Source organism: Coffea arabica, chromosome 9e (genome assembly GCF_036785885.1).
Source record: "Coffea arabica cultivar ET-39 chromosome 9e, Coffea Arabica ET-39 HiFi, whole genome shotgun sequence".
Classification (NCBI taxonomy): domain Eukaryota; kingdom Viridiplantae; phylum Streptophyta; class Magnoliopsida; order Gentianales; family Rubiaceae; genus Coffea; species Coffea arabica.
This window is the reverse complement of record NC_092327.1, coordinates 13,095,029-13,106,196: the sequence shown is the minus strand read 5'-3', so window position 1 is coordinate 13,106,196 and position 11,168 is coordinate 13,095,029.

Below are 11,168 nucleotides of genomic sequence, written 5' to 3'. Positions count from 1 at the left end.
ACTCAAGCCGGCCGGTCCCAAGCGTAAATAATCCATATTAAAGATTCCTACCCGACATACTTATCTGTCGTCCTCAAGTTCCATGATAAAGATTTTTACACTTATAACATGCCCTGTTCATAACTTACGCTCAAACGAGCACTTAGACATATCCACGAAATCAGGACCATAACACCACTTAACCCAAGCTCACTCCGCGCAGTGACCACGCGAAGTGGCTCTGATACCACCTGTGACAGCCCCACCTTCCCCTAAGGCGAACCAAAGGGGTTAGCGGACTGCCTGCCCAGCTCTCGCCAGGACTAACGGTGCAGTTTAGAGCGGTCTATCGCGTTTCGGAACTTATAACGCGCGTAAACAAGTCACAATGGCAAAATAACCCAAAATAAAAAAAAATGAAATCCGGAGTCGGCCATGAATAGTAACCGACCCGTCAGAACCCAACCATACATCAAAGATACATATACAACATCAAATTCAGCGTTTACAAGCCAAAATGGAATATGAAATGTACTCAAAAATTAATACATGTACGGTTGCCATAATAAAAGTGAAAACGGCCCCAAAGGCACATGTAGGGTTTCAACTCATAAACTATACAAAAGGGATATTCATTTAGTTCATTCGGCAACCAATTATCAAAAGTCATTCCATAAGCAGTCAGATTCCTGTAAGGAAAACAAAAGGAACGGGGTGAGCTAATTGCCCAGTGAGATAGTACCACTCAAGCAACCGAGTTCATAGATGCATCAAGCTTTTCAGTCCAATTCATCAAAAGTAAATACAGACACACATCAATAATGACGATAGAAGGATACGGGCGGCTCTCAAGAGCCCTTTTCCTCGTTTGCATTCTTGATCGGATCTCATTGACTCTCCGTCGATGTTTAAAACTAACCAACCGTAGACTTCACTTCACTCCCATTTCTTCCACCTAACATCCCCCTACCGGGCCCGAACTCCAAACACTTGCACTGTGGTATTACTCGAGTATACCGAAATCGAGAGTCTCTCATACTACAAGATTCCTTATAACTTTACCCAAGGCTCATTAATTGTCACGACCAAGCCCTTGCCGGCTCGATTCAATCAATTACCAATGGGGTTGAGCTCAATGGTAACAAGCATGGTCGTTGGATACTCGTCCAATCGCCACCAAGTCAAGTACTTTTCATTTCATGTAACATTTCTTGTAACATTCCAATAACATGAGAAATAGGTGAGAGTGATAAAGTACACCCTCACTTCAATCAATATCAATGGTACAATAAACATTTAACTCATCAAGTTCAAGTATCAAAGCCATATAGTAACACACAAGTGAGTAGTACACTCACCAGGGTCAGTGCAGATACCTCCCAAAAGAGAGCTTTAGTTACCAAGAAACCCTAAAATAATCCAAGGAAAACAATTGAAGGTTCCACTTTCAAAATCTAGTATACAGAATGCACATGTGAGGCTCGACTACCAGTCGTATGCCTCGCCAAATAATTACTAAAGCAAGGGTGCAAAACATGATTTTTGGTAATGAAAAGGTAACATGAAGACCTAGGCTCAAACAACCCAAAAGCCCTTCGTTCAAATCACAAGTAAATCCAACTAGCCTTCAAGAAAAATTTCGGCAGCATATCCCTTGTGTTTACCTATTTTCCAGCCATCATGGCTTCATTATTTCCTCAAATCAGTCCCAACAGTTCGTACAAAAATAATCTCATTCCCAAAAGCCGTTCACTAGGCTTAATGGCATTCAAGTACAAAATTTAGCTAGGAAATGACCGGATATGAAAGTCAAGCCCTAAACTATTCAAATAAACACAATAAGACTCGATTACAAGTCATAAACCAATTCTACATACCACCAAAACAGGGTTCCCTAAACATACACAAGCAATAGAGGAAACCAGAAAATCCAGAAATAGAACTAGCTTTGCCCTGAAAAAAACAGTTTTTGACCTCTTTTTGCGGTAATGGCACCCAAGGCACTACGATTACCGGATAAAGGTGAAAGACCCACCATTTCGAAGCTAAGATATAGGGCTACAATATTACAGAAGGTCACTCAACCCAGTTTCGAGTGTAACCAGGTCAAAAATGCAAAATACTACACCAGAATCACAAAAACAGATTCACAGAACGCATTCTAGCGGAAACATCATAAATCAGGCTATCCAAGTCCAAATCCAGAAATTCCAAAACTAGATGAAAGCTAAGAAACAGGGATACATTTCATCAGAAGGCCTAAACAACCAATTCGGAAGCATTCCTAACCAAAACAATCAATTATAGGCGCAATTCTTACATTCGGATAAAACCAGGACAGCAAGGGTAATTTCGACTTTTCTCATCCTACGCTACTCCTATTGACCTGAAATTTTGTAGACACCTCTAAAATGTCATTCCCTACGACTTTCATGTTTTAAGCCAAGGCCAATTCGGCCTCTAACTAGGAGCTACAAAACCGGGCAGAATGTTCTTCATAAAAACCCTAACTTGTCAATTTTCCTTCCAAACAGAAATTGGTTGTAATTACCCACTTTTTCCACCTCCTAGAGTCATTATATACCATTTCCAATCATCATAGATAGCCGCACAATCATGTTCATATTAAAACAGAAAAATCACCAATAAATAGAAAACTTCACTAATTCAACCACAAATCAAGATGTAATCCATAATATTGCACCTTATGCTACCACTAATCACAAATTAAGCATCATTAGAGGGAGGAGAATGGTTCTTCTCAACTCACCTTAGAAACAAGAGAGAGGGAGCAATAGGTCCTCTTAGCTTTCCAAATAACTCCACAAATCAACTCACTAACACTAATTGAAGAGGTTTTATGGAGAAATTTCAAGTTTCAATGGTTGGTTGAATGGTTTTGAGCTAAATGGAAGCAAAACTTGAAGAGTTTCTTTCTTTCTTTTTGAGAGAGAGAGCCGGCCACAAGAGAAGAGAAAATGGAGAAATTTTGGTTAATTTTGTGCTTTATTTGGTCAAATAGAAAAGGTGAATAGTAGTCTTATTGTAAGAAGCAATCCCATGGTGACACTTGTCACCTTTTATTAAATGCTTACCTAACTTGTCTCTCTTATACCAATCCACATGGCATCCTCTACTTATCTCTTAACACCCGGTAAATTAATTACAGTATCCAAAACTTAACCTAGTTGGCCGAATTTTTCCGAACTTTTCGCACTAGTGGGTCCCACGTCCGGTATACGCTCTTAATTTCTCAAAAACTATTTGATACTAGAAAAATCATCTAAAAACTATATCTGCTCCTTAAAATTATCTAGAAATTTTTTCTACTCACGAAAATGCAGAAAACAAGCCATGAAAAATAATAAAACCTAGAAAATGGGAAAAATACGGGTTCTCACACTCTCTCCCCCTTAAAAGAATTTCGCCCTCGAAATTTCTCACCTTGGTTCACAAATAGCTCAGGGTATTCCTTTTTCACCTCCCAGGTAGCCTTTTCTATCCCATAATTTTTTTCCACCTTTTTTTTTTCTTCTCTTTTTTTTTCCGCGTGGACACTATTCTCTCTCCTACCCATACGCTGCAATCCTTACAAAACATACCAATGCTCACACGATAATTTCCCCATAGGAATTCTACTTCCAGGTCGTAGGGTAGACAAGCAGGCGTGGTATCTATGTCGTCCATCAAAATTGGGGTTGACAAATGCATGAGTAATACCGGGATCTACTCAGATTTCTGCAAATCGGTGGAATACCAAAATCATACCTTCCTCAATTTCAGGAGAATCGGGGACCTGTTGTGGCTCCAGTGAATACACTCGAGCCGCTACCTTGGATTTGGTCCATTCCACCTTGGCCGGTTCGGAAGTAGTTTTCGTCGATTGCTGACTCCACTTTCCATCTCATGATAGGATTGGACAAGTGGCGAGCTGATGGTTTGCACTTCCACAGCGCAAACATTTTCCCTCCTTCTTCCAGCAAGTGTCCTCCGAGTGGTTTGGCTTTCCGCAATACCCGCAAGGTCCGCGTGCTGCAGAAGCCGAGCCTCCTCTCTGGCCTCTCCCCACTTGGCCGCCTCGTGACGGGCTCTCTCGTGACACTCCCGGCATCCTTTCTTCTCCAGTTCCTCGCCCAAACTTGGAAGGGGTACTCTCATTCCCCTACCCCGAACTACTTCCAGGAAATCCTCGCTTTTTCCCCTGGAAGTTTCTTACTTGCAATCTGGCACTCTCTACCTGTTGGGCCTTCTCAACGGCCTCGCTAAAAGCATTGATTTGAGCCACTGCGAGGTCCTTCTGAATCTCTACGTTTAGGCCCTGGATAAAACGCCTAATTTGCCGTTGCTCCGTCACAATCAACTCAGGCACAAATTTGGACAGGCGGGTGAACTGGCTCTCGTATTCCGCCACCGATTGAGCTCCTTGGCGGAGTCGGATGAACTCATCTTCCTTCCTCTCCTGAACCAGAGGAGGGAAGAATTTCGCGTTAAACTCTCTCATAAAATTTACCCAAGTCCTGGGCGTTTGTTCCCGCTCCCATTTTTGCCGAATGACATTCCACCAGGAGCGGGCCGCCCCTTCCAGCTGGAAAACGGCAAAAGTCACCTGCCGTTCTTCGGTATAGTGCAGGGCAGCGAAAATATCGACCATCTTTTCGAGCCATCTCTCTGCAACATCCGGATCTGGCCCCCCAATATACTTGGGTGGAGCAAACTTTTGAAATCGTTCAAGAGCTCTGTCTTCGCTCTCAACATGATTGCCAAGGTTTCCAGGATTAGGGTTTGGATTCTGGCCTTGTTGCTGCACCACTTGTGCCAGCAGGTTTGTCATTTGCTGCATAGCGGCAGCTATCTGTACATTGGGGTCAACTCTCGGTTCAGGATGGGGTCCAGATGAGGTTTTCCCAGCACCCCGGTCTGGCGTAGGTTGCCTATTCCCGCGCCCACGCCCCCGTCCACTACGTGTGCCTTCCATACAATCTAAGTCGATCTAGGTCACAAAATAAATATACTGTTAAAGGGCACCTAACCCCTTTTTTTCGCAGCACTAAACAGGAACAAGTAAACAAGAACAATTAACTACTCAACTCCCTCGTAGTGCATTTAAACACATAACACATATACAGAGAACACATAACAGGATCAACAAGTATACAGAACAGTCAGTCAGGTACATATAAAGTCATCCATAGAATCGCAATTTCTGGTTCGCCCAATTCTTTCTAACCTAGACTCTCATCTCTTTCGTATCCGGGAGCAAGAATCCCGTTTAAGATAATTCACAACTCAAGCCGGCCGGTCCCAAGCGTAAATAATCCATATTAAAGATTCCTACCCGACATACTTATCTGTCGTCCTCAAGTTCCATGATAAAGATTTTTACACTTATAACATGCCCTGTTCATAACTTACGCTCAAACGAGCACTTAGACATATCCACGAAATCAGGACCATAACACCACTTAACCCAAGCTCACTCCGCGCAGAGACCACGCGAAGTGGCTCTGATACCACCTGTGACAGCCCCACCTTCCCCTAAGGCGAACCAAAGGGGTTAGCGGACTGCCTGCCCAGCTCTCGCCAGGACTAACGGTGCAGTTTAGAGCGGTCTATCGCGTTTCGGAACTTATAACGCGCGTAAACAAGTCACAATGGCAAAATAACCCAAAATAAAAAAAAATGAAATCCGGAGTCGGCCATGAATAGTAACCGACCCGTCAGAACCCAACCATACATCAAAGATACATATACAACATCAAATTCAGCGTTTACAAGCCAAAATGGAATATGAAATGTACTCAAAAATTAATACATGTACGGTTGCCATAATAAAAGTGAAAACGGCCCCAAAGGCACATGTAGGGTTTCAACTCATAAACTATACAAAAGGGATATTCATTTAGTTCATTCGGCAACCAATTATCAAAAGTCATTCCATAAGCAGTCAGATTCCTGTAAGGAAAACAAAAGGAACGGGGTGAGCTAATTGCCCAGTGAGATAGTACCACTCAAGCAACCGAGTTCATAGATGCATCAAGCTTTTCAGTCCAATTCATCAAAAGTAAATACAGACACACATCAATAATGACGATAGAAGGATACGGGCGGCTCTCAAGAGCCCTTTTCCTCGTTTGCATTCTTGATCGGATCTCATTGACTCTCCGTCGATGTTTAAAACTAACCAACCGTAGACTTCACTTCACTCCCATTTCTTCCACCTAACATCCCCCTACCGGGCCCGAACTCCAAACACTTGCACTGTGGTATTACTCGAGTATACCGAAATCGAGAGTCTCTCATACTACAAGATTCCTTATAACTTTACCCAAGGCTCATTAATTGTCACGACCAAGCCCTTGCCGGCTCGATTCAATCAATTACCAATGGGGTTGAGCTCAATGGTAACAAGCATGGTCGTTGGATACTCGTCCAATCGCCACCAAGTCAAGTACTTTTCATTTCATGTAACATTTCTTGTAACATTCCAATAACATGAGAAATAGGTGAGAGTGATAAAGTACACCCTCACTTCAATCAATATCAATGGTACAATAAACATTTAACTCATCAAGTTCAAGTATCAAAGCCATATAGTAACACACAAGTGAGTAGTACACTCACCAGGGTCAGTGCAGATACCTCCCAAAAGAGAGCTTTAGTTACCAAGAAACCCTAAAATAATCCAAGGAAAACAATTGAAGGTTCCACTTTCAAAATCTAGTATACAGAATGCACATGTGAGGCTCGACTACCAGTCGTATGCCTCGCCAAATAATTACTAAAGCAAGGGTGCAAAACATGATTTTTGGTAATGAAAAGGTAACATGAAGACCTAGGCTCAAACAACCCAAAAGCCCTTCGTTCAAATCACAAGTAAATCCAACTAGCCTTCAAGAAAAATTTCGGCAGCATATCCCTTGTGTTTACCTATTTTCCAGCCATCATGGCTTCATTATTTCCTCAAATCAGTCCCAACAGTTTGTACAAAAATAATCTCATTCCCAAAAGCCGTTCACTAGGCTTAATGGCATTCAAGTACAAAATTTAGCTAGGAAATGACCGGATATGAAAGTCAAGCCCTAAACTATTCAAATAAACACAATAAGACTCGATTACAAGTCATAAACCAATTCTACATACCACCAAAACAGGGTTCCCTAAACATACACAAGCAATAGAGGAAACCAGAAAATCCGGAAATAGAACTAGCTTTGCCCTGAAAAAAACAGTTTTTGACCTCTTTTTGCGGTAATGGCACCCAAGGCACTACGTTTACCGGATGAAGGTGCAAGACCCACCATTTCGAAGCTAAGAGATAGGGCTACAATATTACAGAAGGTCACTCAACCCAGTTTCGAGTGTAACCAGGTCAAAAATGCAAAATACTACACCAGAATCACAAAAACAGATTCACAGAATGCATTCTAGCGGAAACATCATAAATCAGGCTATCCAAGTCCAAATCCAGAAATTCCAAAACCAGATGAAAGCTAAGAAACAGGGATACATTTCATCAGAAGGCCTAAACAACCAATTCGGAAGCATTCCTAACCAAAACAATCAATTACAGGCGCAATTCTTACATTCGGATAAAACCAGGATAGCAAGGGTAATTTCGACTTTTCTCATCATACAGTACTCCTATTGACCTGAAATTTTGTAGACACCTCTAAACTGTCATTCCCTACAACTTTTATGTTTTAAGTCAAGGCCAATTCGGCCTCTAACTAGGAGCTACAAAACCGGGCAGAATGTTCTTCATAAAAACCCTAACTTGTCAATTTTCCTTCCAAACAGAAATTGGTTGTAATTACCCACTTTTTCCACCTCCTAGAGTCATTATATACCATTTCCAATCATCATAGATAGCCACACAATCATGTTCATATTAAAATAGAAAAATCACCAATAAATAGAAAACTTCACTAATTCAACCACAAATCAAGATGTAATCCATAATATTGCACCTTATGCTACCACTAATCACAAATTAAGCATCATTAGAGGGAGGAGAATGGTTCTTCTCAACTCACCTTAGAAACAAGAGAGAGGGAGCAATAGGTCCTCTTAGCTTTCCAAATAACTCCACAAATCAACTCACTAACACTAATTGAAGAGGTTTTATGGAGAAATTTCAAGTTTCAATGGTTGGTTGAATGGTTTTGAGCTAAATGGAAGCAAAACTTGAAGAGTTTCTTTCTTTCTTTTTGAGAGAGAGAGCCGGCCACAAGAGAAGAGAAAATGGAGAAATTTTGGTTAATTTTGTGCTTTATTTGGTCAAATAGAAATGGTGAATAGTAGTCTTATTGTAAGAAGCAATCCCATGGTGACACTTGTCACCTTTTAATAAATGCTTACCTAACTTGTCTCTCTTATACCAATCCACATGGCATCCTCTACTTATCTCTTAACACCCGGTAAATTAATTACAGTATCCAAAACTTAACCTAGTTGGCCGAATTTTTCCGAACTTTTCGCACTAGTGGGTCCCACGTCCGGTATACGCTCTTAATTTCTCAAAAACTATTTGATACTAGAAAAATCATCTAAAAACTATATCTGCTCCTTAAAATTATCTAGAAATTTTTCCTACTCACGAAAATGCAGAAAACAAGCCATGAAAAATAATAAAACCTAGAAAATGGGAAAAATACGGGTTCTCACATAACCCTAATCGAGCACTAGCGCTAGTAGAATTACAAAAGTTAAGAGTGTAGACAAAACTATCCTTTCCAGCTTCACGTCTATGCTCGTACCCTCCTGTAAGGAAAACAAAACTAATAGGGTGAGCCAAAACTCAGTGAAGTTCCAAAACTTCATGCAGACTCAAATAGCAAGTTGGCCATATGTAAAACATGAAATCTCAAAATGAGCGAGTGTAAAAGTTCATAAAAAGAAACAATAACAGCACAAGTAACAATCATTTCAAGTATAAGAATACAGATAGCTCTCAAGAGCCAAATTTCCATTGCATTACTTGATCTGAACCCGTTGACACTCCATCAACGTTTAAAGAAGCAAAACCATGACCGTAGATCTCCACTTTACACCAATTTCTATCCACCAATCAACCCCCTTGCCGGACCCGAATTCCAAAGTAAGAGTGATGGTAATATTCGAGTATACCAAATCTAGTGGACCATATCCAAAGGATATACAATAAACAATAAACAATAAACAGTACCTATGGTTCGCTAGTCTCCTCGACCAAGCACTTACTGGCTCGATTTGACTGACTAACCAATAAGGTGAGGATAAAAGTAGTGAGACGGGATGAGAAGCATCTCCCACTCGAATTGAATGTGGTACATGCTACTGCTCAGTACTCACAAGTCAAGCATAAGCACCAATACAAGTACAGGTCAATCAAACTCAAGCAAGTACGAGATCATTCAAGAAGGGGAGGACGAGTGCGATAAAGTACACCCTCGCCTCATCCAAACAAGTCAAGTATTATTCAATCACATTAGCAAATCATTTCATTCAAGAATCAAGTTTAATCATGCATTGGAAAACACTCACCAATGAGTTATTGCTTTTCAAAACCACGTTCAAGTTCAACTCTCTGGCTGGAGTCCAAATCTACGATAAAATACCGTTTAATAGTTTGCAATCAATTAGGGTTCAAAATATAGGGGTTTCACTTAAAGAAAATCAAGTAAATAAGACTCGTTTAAGTAATACTCATTTTACTTATCAAACCCTAGAAAATTCATACTCGCTCTTTTGGTTTCAGTAAAGAAGCAAGTAAAACGTTTAAGTTCGTAATTTGGTCTAAAAGACGAGAAAAACGTATTTATAGCGGTCGCTACTTTCGCCTTTTAAAGGGTACGAGTTTAGGCAAAAATTCAGCTTATATACCTCTACTAAAGGAAACTTGAATACCCTAGGCAACCGAAGTCCAATTCATCCCCGAATCACCGCTCAAGTTCCAAGTTCACTCACTTATCCCTTGAATGAAAATTTGGGCAGCATACCCTTTGTATTTGTCCAATTTTTCCAGCCATTTAAGGCTTCATGTTTTTCCTCAAATCAACCCAATTCAAACACCACTAATGAACATATCAAGATAGCTCTTTTTCTAGGCTAAAAATATCCAAATATAACTCATTTCTAGGAAATATTCAACCTCTACCAAAACTAGAATTTTCTCACCAAAGCTGGAAATTCATCTTTTAATGCTAAAAAGTCACAATCATGCCATTAAGCACCTCAAAAATTCCATATCCAAGCTCAATACCAACATTTGCTAGTTAAACAACATAATCAAAGCTGAAAATATAAAACCCTAGCTGAAATTTTCACTAAATAACCCAAAACTAGAAAACCATCCATAATATTCCAAGATTCAAAGCTTTTATAGCATATTTAGCAAGATTAAGAAAGATAAAAGGAAGTTTTAGACTTATACCTTACAAAACCTTCTTGAAAGTGAGGAACCGAGCTATTTCTTCCAAAACTTTCAGCACACCAAACTTCCTAACACCCTTGATGCAAATTTAATCGGTTTAGTTTTTGTGATTCAACTCAACAAAGCAAGATCAAGATATAGTTGGAGGTTTCTTCTCTCTTTTTTTTCTCTCCCAAAATTCGGCCAACACAAGAGGAAAATGAAGAAAAATTGGCCAAGAAGTAAGATAAGAAGGAAGAAATGGTCTTGGTCAACCAACCCTTTGGATTGCCAACATTTGGCACCCTTGCTTTTCTTCCTTTTGTTTTTCTTTTCTCACCTTTCTTTAGTCAACAATGGTGGCTGACTTAAGGGTAATTTAGGGGCAATTAAATGAAATAAAAAGAAGGAGATTAGGGTAAGAAAATATTGGTCAAGTGGAGTACTCAACCGGTAACAAACGGTGCACGTCGGTTCAAGCCTATTTTTCTTAACTCTCTCGTACTTGTGTTTTAACTTATGATTCACTAACTTATTATTAGCACTTCTAAACATACACTTCCTCTTACTTAATACTTGCTCGTATTCACCAAATTTAGTACACACACCTCACCAAGTGATCACACTACCAAAATGCGCAAAAACCCTAATTTGCTCTAACTATAAAAGTAAAAGTAAAACTCTCGATTCAATTATATATTACAACTATCGAGGGAAGAAAATTAGTAGAAAAAGGAATTTATAAATTAACTTATTCAAAATAAGAGAATTATAAGGAAAATATACGTGAATTTCCAAG